Here is a 20,088-nt window from a genome sequence, read left to right as displayed (position 1 = left end):
AACAGCTCATCACTGACTGAACTTTTCCCGCCAATTTCCAGGTGGGTGAATTAAGGAGATGTAGGGAGGGGAGATGTGGGTTGGGGAGGGGGGAAAACCATGATGCCACAGTTTCAAGCTCCCTCTGGTTTTGGTATTGTGAGCTACTCTCCCACCAATTTCCACGTGGGGGAAAGCCCTGATCAGGAGGTTCAGACACATTAGGTACTGTCCCACAGAACGCAGGTGAGACAGCAAGCAGTTCTTGTTCTCCCAGGACTGTCTTTCTCAGAGTTCACGTTCTTTCTGGACTTCCTATTGTCAGCTAGATCAAAGCTGGTGCATGATCGTCTGGGACAGGTGGTATTTGTAAGGTCAACATTTCAGCATATCTTTGTCGGTGTTCACAGGTCCACCCTGGAAAAATTGGTTGTCGGCTATATCAAAGCCAAGATCAGTATTCTGGTCTCTGACATAAAACCTTTCTAGATACCTTTGTAAGACGTACTTGTGTGTGGGGACAGAAACTCGCCGTTCTTTGTCGGTCTTTCTAGGAATCGTTTTAAGCTGCCCCTACAAGCCAGAACCAGAACCCTTAACGGTTTGCTGGTTTTCCAGGAACGTCTTTTATGCAACCACTACAAGCCGACAGACCGCATCAATGTGAGCCGCCAGTTGTGTGAGTGCCCAGAGGCCAATACAACTGCTATAAGACGCCATCAAAGGCGGGCCGCTTCCGTTCCACTGGCAAAGAAACCAAAGGCCCGCGTGGACTGGCAGCCTGGCACCGCAGACCGCTGACTGCTGTGGCGTGTGAACGTGTTCCCACCACCGCAGCTCACACTGCGCTCAGGTGCAGTGCTCCGATGGTGTTTTCTAGCGCTGTGAATCTGCTGTGGAAGGTGCAAGTATCATTACAGACTCCATACATGATGCATGTGAGGTGGTATATTTAGATCACGATTAGCGATATTTTTTTATCTTTATACATGCTGATTTTTGTGATTTGTTACTGGATGGTCTGTAATAATGTATTCAGGACATCGTTAATCTTAATTAGACCAGGAAATCACAGACTGAGCGTTTCCCACCATGCTATAGCAGTGCAATTACATTTTTTCTTCTGCAATGTTTTGCAGTGGGTATTGGGATGTATTTAATTGTCTGAGAGGCTGTTTTCTCGCGATTTGTATGATTTCTCATCAATTTTTATGCACGTGATCGGTGTAAAGTGGTTTCAGGTCAGTTTTCTGAAGTTTTTCGTGATTATGTTTACCTGTCCGACGTTTCCGCCTATCATTTTTTCGCAGTATGTGATTTACCGTCAAAAAGACCTCTGTTTTGCCAGTTATGTCTGGACTGACTATATTTAGTGCTACAGTTGGGATCTGTAGCAGTTTAATTACACGTGATGTGTGTTTGTGTTGATGCTGATGACAAATTAGTAGCAGTATTACCTGTGCGATTGGAAATACACGTGCGATTGGGAAAAAGTCATAGATTTGTGTATTTAATCACATTTTGACAATTCGATAATTTTTTTCTCCAAGTATTTTACAACACTTCCACCTTCAAAAATTAAATAAGCAACAGTTTTTCCCGCCGAATAGAGATCCACTGCTCTGTCTCCCACAAAGTGATTAAATAAAGAATTTGCAAACTGAATTTTATAAATAAACAGTATATTACGTCCTCTGCAATGTAACTGACACTGTTGGTTTTGCTGAAAAATATTCTTCTTGCGATCCTCCATTAGTTTTCCAATTCAATCCTCACGTAGGGCGCTGTGGACACAGTTCGCAGCTGAGAGCTTACAGGTATCACAATTCTTCAACTCCACTCTGTACAACTTCATCATCTCATGAACTGAATGCATTTATCACCAAAATTTTGAATTTCCTTCCAAAGTGGCGGGGAGGGGGGGGGAGGAGGGTAGTGGGGATAGCAGATAGTGAACATACACGATAACTCTAAAAATATAGAAATTACCTTATGTCTTTCCACTCCTGCAGTTCAATACAGATCGAGCTTTTTTCCCACCAATTTCCAAATGGGAGAGGGTAGGGGAAGTGTGGATGTGGAAGGGAAGTGGGGGAGCTGTGGTGAGGGTTGAGGTGGGGGTGAGTGTCCGCCATCTTAAATAAATTGAAAGTGACGCCATATCATCCCTGTTCCGATACTCTTAAACATCACAACATCTTCACATTTCTTAGAGAAACCAACTGACAGCAAACTTCGAGTGGCAGAAAGCTTGCCAATCTACATTTAAACATCATCTGAGGACCAGAGTCCTTTAACACTTACAGGATACTCGTTCAGCTGACACCACCTTAGTTCGTCTTTACAGGACAACAGTCTCACCAATGAATTCTTTAACCAAAGGAAACAACCTCCACAAAACCACAGCATTATACACGATACCACACTCAAATAAAAAATAAAAAATAAAAAAATACATCAAAGACACTTCAGCATAACTTTACAAACATTTTCAAGCTATAGAAGGAAATCGTACCTTACAGACTACTTAACGAATTGTATTGAGTACACATCAATAGAATTCTCAAACGTACGAACAAAACAGAATTACCTATTGTTTGAGTTCTTCAACAGAAGCCACTCTACAAATGGTTTGACATTAAGTATGTCACGAGACCCACAAAATTTTCCAATCTTTATAATCTAACTCTCTCATACAGCTACATGGACAGTTGTTCATTCTCAGAGGACTAGAGTAGACTGAAAAAAAAAAACTTATGACAGGTTGCCTTCTGTTTTCTGGACAAATGCTGGGATTTTATTGAGTCCTTTTGATTGACCCAAAAGTTCTTAACCTTTGCCTTCCAGTCTCCTTGTTTCTTGCTCTGATCTGCTGCTCTTTTAATATGATCGAAAAATGCATTATAATAATAAATTGTTAATAGCAAATGAACCATGGTCTTTCTTTGTTATGCCTGAAGCATCAACTATTCCTTACAGCTTTAACTGAGCATTGTCGAATACCGCTCTACACACTGTAACGTTACGCATATGTAGGTCTGTCCTGTTTGGTAGGGTTTAAGATGTTGTCCGGTGGAGCGCTAGCGGGCCCAGGGCGCAGGGCACGCCGTGACAGGTGACCGGTGTGGGCGAGCCCACGTACAAGTAGGAGTAGTGTCACTGGAAGTAGGTAAATCCACAAGATGGAAATGTGGACGGCTGTTGCTGGCATGGCCTCTGTGCGGGAGGTGGACCAAAAATTGCGGAGTATCAGACATGCTAAAGGATGGCTTCATATAGCTCTCTGAGAATCTATAATAATCTGCAGTCAAGTATTAGAGCAAATCTGAACACAGTTGCGATCTCAGAAAAATGGGACATATCCAATGACACAATAGTTTCAGCATGTTTAATATTACAGCAGTTAATATTTCACAGCGAATAAACATTCTCACAATGAACCTCTGATTCACAACATTTAAACGCTTCGTGCGATTTCAATAAACGATACCTCAGATGAAAGCATTACACGATAGCCGTCATCCCAGAAAGTTATTAGTCTGTATCTATTTACTTTAATAACTTACGACATCTTTTATATCTTTTTTATTATGTAAGTATTTGTCAGGACACCATATTCTCCACAATTACACAGTAAATGAACACAGCATGAATACCTCGCATATTGTCATACTTGTGTAGTTATTTAATCAACATTTCACTATTTTGCCAGTAACTTTATTTAAATGCTTAATGCTAGTTTAAAAATTGTCAGTCTCATGTGTTAGCGAACACGGCAGTGGAACGAGAACCAAAAGAAGCTTCTGTGAAGAAGGCATAAATAATTGTTCCAACAATACTTAACGACAGTTTGTTGGCATTCAACGTGAGCACGTTTGCGCAAGAATAGTACCTTATTTATATATGGGCAAACCTATGTTTATATTTACTGTGAATGGTCTGAAAGTGACTGAATGATTACAACATTTTCATCTTTAAATATTGTTGTAATATATTAATTTAGCCTGAGAAGTGACCAACCTGATCAGATGACGTCTGTAGATGTATTTTTGGTGCGGACGGCATGAGCCAATGGAAAACCAGACAGCAGTGCAACACTAAGGGAATTAAGGGGAGACTGGGACTTACGAATGAAGAGCTCAAGGCTGGGATCCTGGACACTTGGATGTTCATTCTGGAAGAAGCAGATCTGCCTGTGATAATGTGTAATATTCAGTCATGTCGGCAATAGGCTGTGTGCAGTGAACAGCCGCTACAATACTCTATCTTTCGGAGGGACTTTATAATTCTAGAAGTCTGGATGTGCTCCAGAGTAGGAATCTACACTCCTGGAAATTGAAATAAGAACACCGTGAATTCATTGTCCCAGGAAGGGAAAACTTTATTGACACATTCCTGGGGTCAGATACATCACATGATCACACTGACAGAACCACAGGCACATAGACACAGGCAACAGAGCATGCACAATGTCGGCACTAGTACAGTGTATATCCACCTTTCGCAGCAATGCAGGCTGCTATTCTCCCATGGAGACGATCGTAGAGATGCTGGATGTAGTCCTGTGGAACGGCTTGCCATGCCATTTCCACCTGGCGCCTCAGTTGGACCAGCGTTCGTGCTGGACGTGAAGACCGCGTGAGACGACGCTTCATCCAGTCCCAAACATGCTCAATGGGGGACAGATCCGGAGATCTTGCTGGCCAGGGTAGTTGACTTACACCTTCTAGAGCACGTTGGGTGGCACGGGATACATGCGGACGTGCATTGTCCTGTTGGAACAGCAAGTTCCCTTGCCGGTCTAGGAATGGTAAAACGATGGGTTCGATGACGGTTTGGATGTACCGTGCACTATTCAGTGTCCCCTCGACGATCACCAGTGGTGTACGGCCAGTGTAGGAGATCGCTCCCCACACCATGATGCCGGCTGTTGGCCCTGTGTGCCTCGGTCGTATGCAGTCCTGATTGTGGCGCTCACCTGCACGGCGCCAAACACGCATACGACCATCATTGGCACCAAGGCAGAAGCGACTCTCATCGCTGAAGACGACACGTCTCCATTCGTCCCTCCATTCACGCCTGTCGCGACACCACTGGAGGCGGGCTGCACGATGTTGGGGCGTGAGCGGAAGACGGCCTAACGGTGTGCGGGACCGTAGCCCAGCTTCATGGAGACGGTTGCGAATGGTCCTCGCCGATACCCCAGGAGCAACAGTGTCCCTAATTTGCTGGGAAGTGGCGGTGCGGTCCCCTACGGCACTGCGTAGGATCCTACGGTCTTGGCGTGCATCCGTGCGTCGCTGCGGTCCGGTCCCAGGTCGACGGGCACGTGCACCTTCCGCCGACCATCGGCGACAACATCGATGTACTGTGGAGACCTCACGCCCCACGTGTTGAGCAATTCGGCGGTACGTCCACCCGGCCTCCCGCATGCCCACTATACGCCCTCGCTCAAAGTCCGTCAACTGCACATACGGTTCACGTCCACGCTGTCGCGGCATGCTACCAGTGTTAAAGACTGCGATGGTGCTCCGTATGCCACGGCAAACTGGCTGACACTGACGGCGGCGGTGCACAAATGCTGCGCAGCTAGCGCCATTCGACGGCCAACACCGCGGTTCCTGGTGTGTCCGCTGTGCCGTGCGTGTGATCATTGCTTGTACAGCCCTCTCGCAGTGTCCGGAGCAAGTATGTTGGGTCTGACACACCGGTGTCAATGTGTTCTTTTTTCCATTTCCAGGAGTGTATAACATTTTCCGCTTGTATTATGGAACCGAGGATAGAAAGAGTATGAGTTACTATTCTTCGTATCACGTGTGTTAATTTTTAAATCATCATGTTGAAATCTGAACCGCTTTGAGCTGTGGAATATTTTGTGTATTCAGATTGCGAAAGCACTTAATTTCACCATAACTTTGACGACTATTTAGTTTGGGGATTTTGCTACCATTCTCCTAACGGTCTCAACAAAATTTTACTGCGTTTGCTAAGGGTATTTCCTGTCTGTATTTTATCCGAATGTCGTGGAACCATTTTCTGTTCAGTTGAGATGTCCTTTCTTGAATAAACATTCAGGATAATTCACTGCCCTTTATATCAGTTACAGACGTTAGAGTAAAACCTTTGTTATTAAATTATTCATTTAACTTTTCTTTTGGACTTCCGCGTGTTTTACTTATTTGCATTTCTAGCCAATGCACAGACTATTTGAGTGCAGCCTCACAGCTACAGTTGTTTATGTTCAAAATGTTCGAATGTGTGGGAATTACTAAAGGACCAAACTGCTGAGGTCATCGGTCCTTAGACTTACACACTACTGAAAATAACGTATGCTAAGAACAACACACACACCCATGCCCGTGGGAGGACTCGAATCTCCGGCGGAGGGGCTGCGCTCTCCGTGACATGACGCCTCAAACCGCGCTGCCACTCCGCGTGGCAGTTGCGTATTTGCAGGGAATTAGCTGCAGGGTGTGAAAGCAGACTTGCGTGACTCGACCCTGCAACTGTAACGTGCTATTATTTTTAAACTGAGCCGTGCATAGCGCAAGTACCTAAATTACGAGTAACCCCACGTAAACACGCAAGTGATTAGCTCGTATGCTGTTTGGAAGAGCAACTCAGCAGCAGAAAACCGACAGGTACTGTCTCAGTTGGGGGCTAGTCTTGGATCTGAATCTATTAATCCCTAATACTTGACAAGATTCTGTGATCTAGGTCCCTAATGTACTACATTGCAGGCAGTTAGCGTGAAGGCTCTGAGCATAAGATTTTGCAGCAGTTACGTGTATTAGAAGCAGTGGCAGAAGTTAGGTGTGGGGATGTTAGGCAGGAACATCAACAAAGAAGAAGGCTATGCAAAAGCGAGCTGAGATCGAATCTACAGCTACCAGCATCAGCGGTGGCTGGCGGCGGTAACGGTAGTGTGGTCCACCGGAGGCGACATCGTTCATCAGTGTGAGCATTGGCAACATCCGCACATTTGGGAGCAGCAGCTTAACATAAATCGACAGCGTGACCGATAACTTAAGTACATGTACCGATAGCATAGGGTCGTTGGAGCCTACAACGAGAGAGGAATCACCCAGTCTGTGTGCTTCGATAATGCTAGTGGACCAGTTAGTCCCAAGTCTGAATGTGAGAATGCCGATATGGAACTTACTTATGAGGCAAATATCTAAAAACCGAGGGGCGGGGGAGGGGGAGAAGGGGAATCAGTATAATGCAGATTTTTCTAGAAATTCAATCTACTATGACAGCAATGCAGTCTCCGTGGGAGCTTTTGATACAGAGCTAAATCCAGTGGAAACAGAGCTATGTTCGAAAATTGAAAATGTAGAGGTAAGATGGAAAAAATTACATCTGGTATAGAAGGGATGATTGATTCAAAATTAGAAGATATAAGGGCAGAACTGGGCAAGATTATGGTGGAGGCTCGATACAGCAGAAAAATGTTTCGGAGGGAAGTTGGAATAGAACACCCAGCTCGGGTGGCAATGTTAAGAATTATGTGCTGAGGCAAAATGCGCTTGAGAAAGTGACCACTGAATCCGTTAACAATTTGTCAGGTAGAGTAGTAGAATGTGAGCAAGAGGTGTTTAAGAATAGAGAACATTTTGAATCTGTATTAATTAAAGAAGAGAGACATGAGGGCAGAATTATATTACTTAGCAGGAAATCAGGCTACTACAGTGGAAAGTGTTCCGTGGGTTAATTCACGAACGACAAAGAGTTTTGCAAATGATGGAAAATACCGTTCAGGTGATTTCCTTGCTGCATGTAGGGATAATTTTTTGAATGTCGGAAGAGGCAAAAATTAGGTTAACTAAAACACATCTTGAGAACAATGCACAGGCAAATTTAAAGAATGCTTCATTTACTGCCTATGAAGTGTTTGAGGGGTGTTTCCTGAAAGAAAATTCTGGAGTGAAGTGAAACAAATACGACTTCAGAATGAGTTCCTAAAGGACCAACGGACGCAGAAGTGGGTCGAAGCGGGATTTTTGTGTGCGAGAACTAGCTAAGCTGACGCATGTAAATCATTTGCTGGGAATGTTGACTGAGATTACGACACTCGAGAGACGACTGCTGGAATTTTTACAGTAGGATCTTTTCCACAGTCCGCAAATTCCATTGACGAGTTTTAGATTTTTCTGAGAAGCGTTAACAGGCGTTGAAATTCAAGCCACGTAATTGGAACAGAAGACAGGGAAATTGGCACCAGAACGGGAACAATACTAATATTCACAATCATAATAATCACCAAAATATTTACTATCACAAATGTAGTGATAATTTTCAAAGGGTAAATGGAAATGAGAATTCTCAGAATTCTAATCAAAGCGGGAAACGAAGATTTTTGGGACAGGAGACTTACAAAATGTAACGGTAGAATAAGTGGCCTTGCCGGAGAACACGCCGCATCTCAGGTCCGAAGATGGTGACATAACGCGGCGTTGAAAAGGACACATTATTTTAATGATTCTGTGGGTGTTAGAAATTCGGCAAAGAAGCCAAAAATGTTGGAGGTAGAGATTATAAGAAATAAAAATAAAATGGAGGTTAATTTTAAGCAGCGCAACAATAAAGGTGGCGCAAGAAATATTGTTAAATGTGTTGAGAAATGCGACAATGAGAAGGGGCTGAAATATTTATTTTGTGAAATAGAAGTGAATCATGGAATGAATGTATGTTTGGTGGAAAATTCTGTGATCGAAAGAGAGTCAGAGGTGGATCTGAATTTGGTGGAGGTGAAATGTGTTACGAATTTTAAAGAAACACTGTCAGTAGCAACAATTACAGTAGTGTAGGCGAAACTAAAATTGATGATTTTGTATCAACTGAAATTTGTGAAGATATCTGTGTAGGTGGTGCAACAGTAGCATCGTCAGCTGGAGATGAATCTTGTGGTGTAGCGACGGAAGTATGTGAAGGTATTTGCGAAGGCAGCGTTGCAATAATCTCGTCAGCTGGTGATGAATTTTATTATTTGTTAGTTTTTGCACACCTTTGACCACTATTTAGTTTGGGGATTTTGATACCATTCTCGTAACACTCTCAGAGGATCTTTCCTGCATTTGATAAGGGTATTTCAGCCCTAATCCAAGTCTGGATGCATGGCTCGACAGTTTTGAGGAGGAAATAGAGGGCGTCACACTATACCACCGTCATGAGCACGGTGCCCACCATACCAGAGGACATTGCGCCACACCATCTCCATGAGCATGCGGCTCACTATGCCAAAGGGCATTGCACCATACTGCCACCTTGAGCACGAGGCTCATCATAACTGAGGGCTGCACACCATGCCTACATCATGAGCACAAGGCTCACCATACCAGAGGACATTGATCATATCACTGCCATGAGCAAGAGGCTCACCATACCAGAGGGCAACACACCACACCAGCTCTTTGAGCACGAGGCTTATCCTACCAGAGGGCATTGCACCTCACCGCTTCCTTAAGCACGAGGCTCATCATAACAGAGGGGGGCACACTATATCAACGCTGTGAGCACGAGGATCACCATACCATATGGCGTAGCTCACGTCGTCGCCATTAGCACAAAGCTCAGCATACCAGACGACATCGCACCACACTGCCGCCGTGAGCACGTGCCCGATATTGCGAGAGGGCATTGCATCACTCTGCTGTTGCGAGTACGAGGCTCCCATGTTAGCAAGCATTGCATTACACTGTCGCCACCATGAGTACGAGGCTCATCATACACAAGGACAGCGCACTGTACCATCACTGGTGCCGCAAAGCTCATCTCAGCTGTACATCTAACAGCTCAAATGGTTCAAATGGCTCTGAGCACTATGGGACTTAATATCAGAGGTCATCAGTCCCCTAGACTTAGAACTACTTAAACCTAACTAACCTAAGGACAGCACACACATCCATACCCGAGGCAGGATTCGAACCTGCGACCGTAGCAGCAGCACAGTTCCGGACTGAAGTGCCTACAACCGCTCGGCCACAACGGCTGGCATCTAAAAGCTCACCAAATCTGCAAGGTCATTACGCATTGTAGCCAACTCCGATTCCCACCGTACGTCAGCTTCTGACGGAGACAGGCAGTATCTTAGGCTACTAAGCTAGTCCCACGAAAATTCTATGGAGACCGTGAACAGCTTACAGAGTTCAGTAGTCGGCAAGGAGAGGACGAAAGTGTTGTTCAGTGGAACTCTCACGTGGACTCTATGCAGTATCACTTGAGGGAAATCATTTGGAGATTCATGTTTAAATGTTCAAATGTCTGCGTATTCTTAAGGGATCAAACTGCTTAGATTATCGGTCCCTAGACCTACACACTACTTAAACTAACTTACGCTAAGAACACACACACACACACACACACACACACACACCCATGCTTGAGGAAGGACTCGAACCTCCGGCGGGAGGGGAGATTCATGGAAGAATGTGTTTCCGTCAATAGTGCCTTAATTGTCAGGTTAGGAAGAGCTGTGTTTATTCAGGGTTTATGCGATGAACGAATCAAGACAGTGGTACGGTCTCAGCGTGAGAAATTAACACTGTCAGAAGCAATTGATTTAGCCACAACCGAAAAAGGTGCAATTACATCTGACAAAGAGAACTATCTACATCTACATTTACCTCTACATGCATACTCTGCAAATCACATTTAAGTGCCTGGCAGAGGATTCATCGAACCACCTTCACAATTCTCTATTATTCCAATCTCGTATAGCGAGCGGAAAAAATGAACACCTATATCTTTCCATACAGGCTCTGATTTCCCTTATTTTATCGTGGTGATCGTTCCGCTCTATGTAGGCTGGTGTCAACAAAACATTTTCGCATTCGGAGGAGGAAGTTGGCGATGGGAATTTCGTGAGAAGATTCCGTCGCAATGGTAAACGCCTTTCTTTTAACGATTTACAGCTCAATTCCTGTATCATTTCTGTGACACTCTCTCCCATATTTCGCGATAATACAAAAGTGCTGCCTTTCTTTGAACTTTTTCGATGTACTCCGTCAGTCCTATCTCGTAAGGATCCCACACCGCGCAGCAGTATTCTAAAAGAGGACGGACAAGCGTAGTGTAGGCAGTCTCCTTAGTAGGTCTGTTACATTTTCTAAGTGTCCTGCCAATAAAACGCAGCCTTTGGTTACCCTTCCCCACAACATTTTCTATGTGTTCATTACAATTTAAGTTGTTCGTAATTGTAATACCTAGGTATTTAGTTGAATTTACGGCTTTTGGATTAGACTGATTTATCGTGTAACCGAAGTTTAACGAGTTCCTTTTAGAACTCATGTGGATGACCTCACACTTTTCGTTATTTAGGGTCAACTGCCACTTTTCACAGCATTCAGATATTTTTTCTAAATCGTTTTAGATATTTTTCTAAATCGTTTTGCAGTTTGTTTTGATCTTCTGATGACTTTATTAGTCGATAAACGACAGCGTCATCTGCAAACAACCGAAGACGGCTGCTCAGATTGTCTCCCAAATCGTTTATATAGATAAGGAGCAGCAAAGGGCCTATAACACTACCTTGGGGAACGCCTGAAATCACATCTGTTTTACTCGATGACTTTCCGTCAATTACTACGAACTGTGACCTCTCTGACAGGAAACCGCAAATCCAGTCACATAACTGAGACGATTTTCCATAAGCACGCAATTTCACTACGAACCGCTTGTGTGGTACTAGGGAGCGACCGAGGCCTGCAAGGACGGAAGGTCGATTTCAGATACTTTAAATGTGGTAGAGGAGGCTTTTTAGTGCGAGAGTGTGGATGTAAGTATATCGTCCGCGGGGTAAAGACTGTTAAGGAAAATCGGCTAAAATCCAAGCACACGCAACTACCACTGACATGTATAAAAGTACAGGCAAATCGATTAAAAGTCATTCTGAAGTAAGGCTACGATCAGTAGGCTGAGAGTCTCTTTGTATTACAGATGCCAGGGAGACAGGCACTCTGGGTGACAGCCCTTACCTGAAGCGTGTCGATGACCTGCCTCGTGGAAAGAGGATTACAGTCTCAAAATGTACGAATACAACAGTTCCAGTCTGCACTGGAAATATAGGACGATGAGCACGGTATGACCACTCTATACGCTACAACTTGGAGGATTGTTAGCTATTTAAACCTAAGGGAACTACGTGAGAAGTTTGAGCAAACACAACGGGTGGCCAGCAGAGACGTAACGCACTGCCTTACAGACACGCTTTCAGGTCAAGGTAAGCACATGCGAGGGTGAAATCGCGAAGCAGACAATAAAGTGGCATGTAGGGAAAACTGTGGAAGCAAAAGAGTTAATGGAGCATTTATTCAGGCACGAAAGTACCAGGGCAAAACGAGGAACACTAATTTTTATTGGTGAGATTAGCAAGATACTGTTTGGTACACAATGCATCCTTCTTTAGCCGTTTCAGACCATCTAGATATGTTTGTGTACATTAAATTTTACTGTAAACTAGCTACAATAGAAATACTTTTTTCTCAATGGAAACCTGAGGTACATATTTGTAAATGTTCAACCTTTCCATCATGCACAAGTGCTACCGACTGTTGGGCATCACTATGAAAATACACTATGTGGTCAAGTGGAAATTAAAATGTCCTGTGGTGCCTCTCCTGCTCCAAGTCGGCCCGTTTAACGTCCTACCCCCCTTAACAGTTCGTGGTGCCCTCCATCGGTAATGCTGGAATTCAGTGTGGTGTTGGCCTACTCTTAACCTTGATGACAGCTTCCAATCTCGCAGGCACACGTTCAATCAGGTGCTGGAAGGTTTCTTGGGGAATGGCAGGCCATTCTTCACGGAGTGCTGCACTGAGGAAAGGTATCGATGTCAGTCGACGAGGCTTGGCACGAAGTCGGCGTTTAAAAACATCCCAAAGGTGTTCTGTAGGATTCAAGTCAGGACTCTGTGCAAGCCAGTCCATTACTGGGATGTTACTGCTTGTAATCACTCCGTCACAGGCCGTGCATTATGAACAGGTGCTCTATCGTGTTGAAAGATGCCATCGCCATCCCCGAATTGCTTTCCACAGTGGGAAGGAAGAAGGTGCTTAAAACATCAATGTAGGCCTGTGCTGTAATAGTGCCAAGCAAAACAACAAGGGGTGCAAGCCCCCTCCATGAAAAACACCCCCACACCATAACACCACGGCCTCCGAATTTTACTGTTGGCACTACACACGCTGGCAGATGACCCACACCCTGCCATCGGATAGCCACATTGTGTACCGTGATTCGTCACTCCACGCAACGTTTCTCCACCGTTCAATCGTTCAATGTTTACACTCCTAACACCAAGCGAGCCGTCGTTTGGCATTTACCGGCGTGTTGTGTGGCTTATGAGCAGCCGCTCGTATATGAAATCCAAGTTTCCTCACCTCCCGCCCAACTGCCATAGTACTTGCAGTGGATCCCGACGCAGATTGGAATTCCTGTGTGATGGTCTGGATACATGTCTGCCTATTACACATTACAACCCTCCTCAACTGTCGGCGGTCTCTGTCAGTCAACAGACGAGGTCGGCCTTTACGGTTTTGTGCTGTAAGTGTCCCTTCTCGTTTCTACTTCACGACTGCATCGAAAACAGTGGACATAGGGATGGTCAGGATTGTGGAAATCTCGCGTACAGACTTATGACACAAGTGACACCCATTCACATGACCACGTTCGAAGTCCGTGAGTTCCGTGGAGCGTCCCGTTCTGCTCTCTCACGTTGTCTAATGACTACTGAGATCGCTGATATGGAGTACCTGGCAGTAGGTGGCAGCACAATGCGCCTAAAATGAAAACGTATGTTTCTGGGGGTGTCCGCTTACTTTTTATCACATAGTGTATATGGCTTGGTCCCTACTTGCTGAAGTTGGTAAGGCGAAGCTGTTATTCACTTGCATCACGCCCGAAAAGATATCTACATCTACATCCATACTCCGCAGGCCACCTGACGGTGTGTGGCGGAGGGTACCTCTATCGGTTCTCCCTTCTATTCCAGTCTCGTATAGTTCGTGGAAAGAAGGATTGTCGGTATGCCTCTGTGTGGGTTCTAATCTCTCTGATTTTATCCTCATCGTCTCTTCGCGAGATATACGTAGGAGGGAGCAATATACTGCTTGACTCCTCGGGGAAGGTATGTTCTCGAAACTTCAACAAAAGCCCGTTCCGAGCTACTGATCGTCTCTCCTGCAGAGTCTTCCACTGGAGTTTATCTATCATCTCCGTAACGCTTTCGCGATTACTAAACGAAGCGCGCTGCTCTCCGTTGGATCTTCTCTGTCTCTTCTATCAACCCTATCTGGTACGGATCCCACACTGCTGAGCAGTATTCAAGCAGTGGGCGAACAAGGGTACTGTAACCTACTTCCTTTGTTTTCGGATTGCATTTCTTTAGGATTCTTCCAATGAATCTCAGTCTGGCATCTGCTTTACCGACGATCAACTTTATATGATCATTCCATTTTAAATCACTCCTAATGCGTACTCCCAGATAATTTATGGAATTAACTGCTTCCAGTTGCTGACCTGCTATATTGTAGCTAAATGATAAGGGATCTTTCTTCCTATGTATTCGCAGCACATTACACTTGTCTACATTGAGATTCAATTGCCATTCCCTGCACTGCACCATGCGTCAATTCGCTGCAGATCGTCCTGCATTTCAGTACAATTTTCCATTGTTAAAACCTCTCGATATACCACAGCATCATCAGCAAAAAGCCTCAGTGAACTTCCGATGTCATCCACAAGGTCATTTATGTATATTGTGAATAGCAACGGTCCTACGACACTCCCCTGGGGCACACCTGAAATCACTCTTACTTCGGAAGACTTCTCTCCATTGAGAATGACATGCTGCGTTCTGTTACCTAGGAACTCTTCAATACAATCACACAATTGGTCTGATAGTCCATATGCTCTTACTTTGTTCATCAAACGACTTGGGGAATTGTATCGAACGCCTTGCGGAGGTCAAGAAACACAGCATCTACCTTGGGACCCGTGTCTATGGCCCTCTGAGTCTAGTGGACGAGTAGCGCGAGCTGGGTTTCACACGATCGTATTTTTCGAAACCCATGCTGATTCCTACAGAGTAGATTTCTAGTCTCCAGAAAAGTCATTATACTCGAACATAATACGTGTTCCAAAATTCTACAACTGATAGACGTTAGAGATATAGGTCTATAGTTCTGCACATCTGTTCGACGCCCCTTCTTGAAAACGGGTATGACCTGTGCCCTTTTCCAATCCTTTGGAACGCTACGCTCTTCTAGAGACCTACGGTACACCGCTGCAAGAAGGGGGGCAAGTTCCTTCGCGTACTCTGTGTGAAATCGAACTGGTACCCCATCAGGTCCAGCGGCCTTTCCTCTATTGAGCGATTTTAATTGTTTCTCTATCCCTCTGTCGTCTATTTCGATATCTACCATTTTGTCATCTGTGTGACAATCTAGAGAAGAAACTACAGTGCAGTCTTCCTCTGTGAAATAGCTTTGGAAGAAGACATTTAGTATTTCGGCCTTTAGTCTGTCATCCTCTGTTTCAGTACCATTTTGGTCACAGAGTGTCTGGACATTTTGTTTTGATCCATCTACCGCTTTGACATACGACCAAGATTTCTTAGGATTTTCTGCCAAGTCAGTACATAGAACTTTACTTTCGAATTCATTTAACGCCTCTTCACAGCCCTCCTCACACTACATTTCGCTTCGCGTAATTTTTGTTTGTCTGCAAGGCTTTGGCTATGTTTATGTTTGCTGTGAAGTTCCCTTTGCTTCCGCAGCAGGTTTCTAAAAACTGGTTCTGAGCACTATGGGACTCAACTTCTGAGGTCATTAGTCCCCTAGAACTTAGAACTAGTTAAACCTAACTAACCTAAGGACATCACACACATCCATGAACGAGGCAGGATTCGAACCTGCGACCGTAGCGGTTCCGCGGTTCCAGACTGCAGCGCCTAGAACCGCACGGCGCAGTTTTCTAACTCGGTTGTTGTACCACGGTGGCTCTTTTCCATCTCTTACGATCTTGCTTGGCACATACTCATCTAACACATATTTTACGATGGTTTTGAACTTTGTCCACTGATCTTCAACACTATCGGCACTTGAGACAAAACTTTGTGTTGAGCGATCAGGTACTCTGAAATCTTCTTTTTGTCACTTTTGTTAAACAGAAAAATCTTCCTACCTTTTTTAATATTTCTATTTACGGCTGAAATCATCGATGTAGTAACCGCTTTATGATCGCTGATTCCCAGTTCTGCTTGAACTGTTTCAAATAGTCCGGATCATAGACGAAGTGAAGCGACAGTATGCGCGGCTGTCTAGTGACCAACTTCTATGCAAAACGGTCACCCTAATACGTCACATATGTAAGCAGAATTTCATACTTATGTCCATGTACGATCGCAAACGATGCAAGGCTCGCATGTTGTAGCATGCTGTGAGAGAAATTCCAAAAGACTGCAATCTTCAATAGATAGTACTCAACGACAGTATCTGGAAGCAAATAAAAAACAGCGAATGATTGTATGTCGACCCAAACGACGGTTTGACAATGCCGTGTAACGACCTACCTCCTACTGACTTCATCGCGCGAGACGAGGGCAACCTAAGCTTTTTATGTACATGTAAGGGCTATGGTGCCCAGATTATGTTGCAGCCTCACTATATGATACGCACCAATACCAGTAAAATAGACAAGTACCCAAGTTAAAAGCTGTGGCCTAGCGGTTCTAGGTGCTTCAGTTCGGAACCGCGCTGCTGATACGGTCGCAGGTTCGAATCCTGCCTTGAGCATGTATGTGTGTGATGTCCTTAGGTTAGTTAGGTTTAAGTAGTTCTAAATCTAGGGGACTGATGACCTCAGTCCCATAGTGCTTAGAGTCATTTGAACCATTGAAGTTAAATACAGACATAGACTGTTCCCTATGGAGGAAGAGAAACATGAAGTATCCCAGGCCGCTATAATTTTATCATTAGAGCATATACTTGAACATCTGGATGACCTCAAGGTCGCTGCATATAAAATAGTGGACCTAAAAAATGAAACAGACTACCAACAACGTACGACCTTCACAGGGTGGTCGATAAGTAAGTACTCCATGTGAGGATACGCTGGTTCGATAATATTCTATTACTTCATTACGACCTGTTGCTTGTGTACTTATTGTAAATGCTGAAGGAGTTGTAACCGACAACTTTGTTAAATTGGAGAAAGGTGTCGTACTAAGGTGTGTGTAAGTAATACAGTAGTACCTAGTAGCAGACCCAAAACATAGTAAAGTACACACATTCTCCTCAGCCTGGACCATACGGTGAAGAGGAGCAGTTAATCAAATGCGATACTGGAGCAATCCGACGTACCCCCTCCTTGATAGAGTTTTATGGAGGAAAGAAGTCAGATGCCCCAACTTACCAGAAATATAGGAGTTGATATGTTCATGTCAGTCTCCCAAGTTGCGTGCTGACAAAAGGTAAAATGATGTATTATACGGCATGTAATTATAAACAGTGTATCACTATTATGGTATCAGTAATTCCACGAACATGAATTTTCGAGTATGTGAAAATGTAACCTATATCCAAGAAGGATGTGTAGTTAGGTATGATATGGTATATACTCATTAAAAATTGTAACTCCATTCTGATATGAGACTGTATTGTCGAAAATTATACTACTGAAAACTGATTTTATACTATTCATGTGAATGGAGCAAGTTGAAGAGATTTGTGTGATAACTACACTCCTGGAAATGGAAAAAAGAACACATTGATACCGGTGTGTCAGACCCACCATACTTGCTCCGGACACTGCGAGAGGGCTGTACAAGCAATGATCACACGCACGGCACAGCGGACACACCAGGAACCGCGGTGTTGGCCGTCGAATGGCGCTAGCTGCGCAGCATTTGTGCACCGCCGCCGTCAGTGTCAGCCAGTTTGCCGTGGCATACGGAGCTCCATCGCTGTCTTTAACACTGGTAGCATGCCGCGACAGCGTGGACGTGAACCGTATGTGCAGCTGACGGACTTTAAGCGAGGGCGTATAGTGGGCATGCGGGAAGCCGGGTGGACGTACCGCCGAATTGCTCAACACGTGGGGCGTGAGGTCTCCACAGTACATTGATGTTGTCGCCAGTGGTCGGCGGAAGGTGCACGTGCCCGTCGACCTGGGACCGGACCGCAGCGACGCACGGATGCACGCCAAGACCGTAGGATCCTACGCAGTGCCGTAGGGGACCGCACCGCCACTTCCCAGCAAATTAGGGACACTGTTGCTCCTGGGGTATCGGCGAGGACCATTCGCAACCGTCTCCATGAAGCTGGGCTACGGTTCCGCACACCGTTAGGCCGTCTTCCGCTCACGCCCCAACATCGTGCAGCCCGCCTCCAGTGGTGTCGCGACAGGCGTGAATGGAGGGACGAATGGAGACGTGTCGTCTTCAGCGATGAGAGTCGCTTCTGCCTTGGTGCCAATGATGGTCGTATGCGTGTTTGGCGCCGTGCAGGTGGGCGCCACAATCAGGACTGCATACGACCGAGGCACACAGGGCCAACACCCGGCATCATGGTATGGGGAGCGATCTCCTACACTGGCCGTACACCACTGGTGATCGTCGAGGGGACACTGAATAGTGCGCGGTACATCCAAACCGTCATCGAACCCATCGTTCTACCATTCCTAGACCGGCAAGGGAACTTGCTGTTCCAACAGGACAATGCACGTCCGCATGTATCCCGTGCCACCCAACGTGCTCTAGAAGGTGTAAGTCAACTACCCTGGCCAGCAAGATCTCCGGATCTGTCCCCCATTGAGCATGTTTGGGACTGGATGAAGCGTCGTCTCACGCGGTCTGCACGTCCAGGACGAACGCTGGTCCAACTGAGGCGCCAGGTGGAAATGGCATGGAAAGCCGTTCCACAGGACTACATCCAGCATCTCTACGATCGTCTCCATGGGAGAATAACAGCCTGCATTGCTGCGAAAGGTGTATATACACTGTACTAGTGCCGACATTGTGCATGCTCTGTTGCCTGTGTCTATGTGCCTGTGGTTCTGTCAGTGTGATCATGTGATGTATCTGACCCCAGGAATGTGTCAATAAAGTTTCCCCTTCCTGGGACAATGAATTCACGGTGTTCTTATTTCAATTTCCAGGAGTGTATTTTGCTTGACTGATCTGTTCTAAGGCACTTTGTCATATGCTGATATTTTTTGAATATAAAGCTACGGAACAGTCAACTAGCACGCGCGACTAGGCAACAAAAATTTTATAACCTCAGAGGTCCGAGCTTACAGAATTTTCCCTGGGTGGCGGGACGTGTAGCGAATTTGAGAAGTATTCCGACCAGTTAGTTAATCCAGTTTAGGAAGACCATCTTGGCCAAGAGGCAGCAGAGCGCCTGTTTTAACAAAGGAAGCGGAAATTCAGTATTTAATATCGATAGTGCTGATGTGACATGACAAGCGACAGCAGCTTACGTGACTAGCCCCACTCGTATAACACAGAGGGATCTTAAGAAAGGAGCATTCCGGAATGGTCAAATATGGATGGCATATGCACTAACTGTGTGACCAACTACACCCAGGGCAGCTTCGTCGAAGCTTCTAGCAGGCGGTGTGAAAATGGAGCCGTATAAAAAGGACACGCCTGCACTATGGGGCCGGCGGGTGTGCCCGAGCGGTTCTATGCGCTTCAGTCTGGAACTGCGTGACCGCTACGGTCGCAGGTTCGAATCCTGCCTCAGGCATGGATGTGTGTGATGTCCTTAGATTAGTTAGGTTGAAGTAGTTCTCCAAGTTCTAAGTTCTAGGTGACCACCTATGTTAAGTCCCATAGTGCTCAGAGCCATTTGAACCATTTTTTTGCACTGTTGGAGAGAGAACGGTACGAGAAACGAGCAGATGTCGCTCGTCAGTCTGAGCTGGACTTAGTTACTTAGATAGCCTCGGACAAAGAAGGACGTGTATAGGACTTACGGAATGTCGAGTTCATCATAGATGGGAACTTGTAAATAGAGGAAATATGCCAGGGGTACTTCCAAAAATGAACTCACATCGGTAGCTCCTACCCCGTTTCCTGAGTAGGCCTACCGAGTTTCGTAGTCTGCA

Source organism: Schistocerca cancellata, chromosome 8 (assembly GCF_023864275.1).
Source record: "Schistocerca cancellata isolate TAMUIC-IGC-003103 chromosome 8, iqSchCanc2.1, whole genome shotgun sequence".
NCBI classification, from domain to species: Eukaryota; Metazoa; Arthropoda; class Insecta; order Orthoptera; family Acrididae; genus Schistocerca; species Schistocerca cancellata.
Note: the sequence above shows the minus strand (reverse complement) of the source record.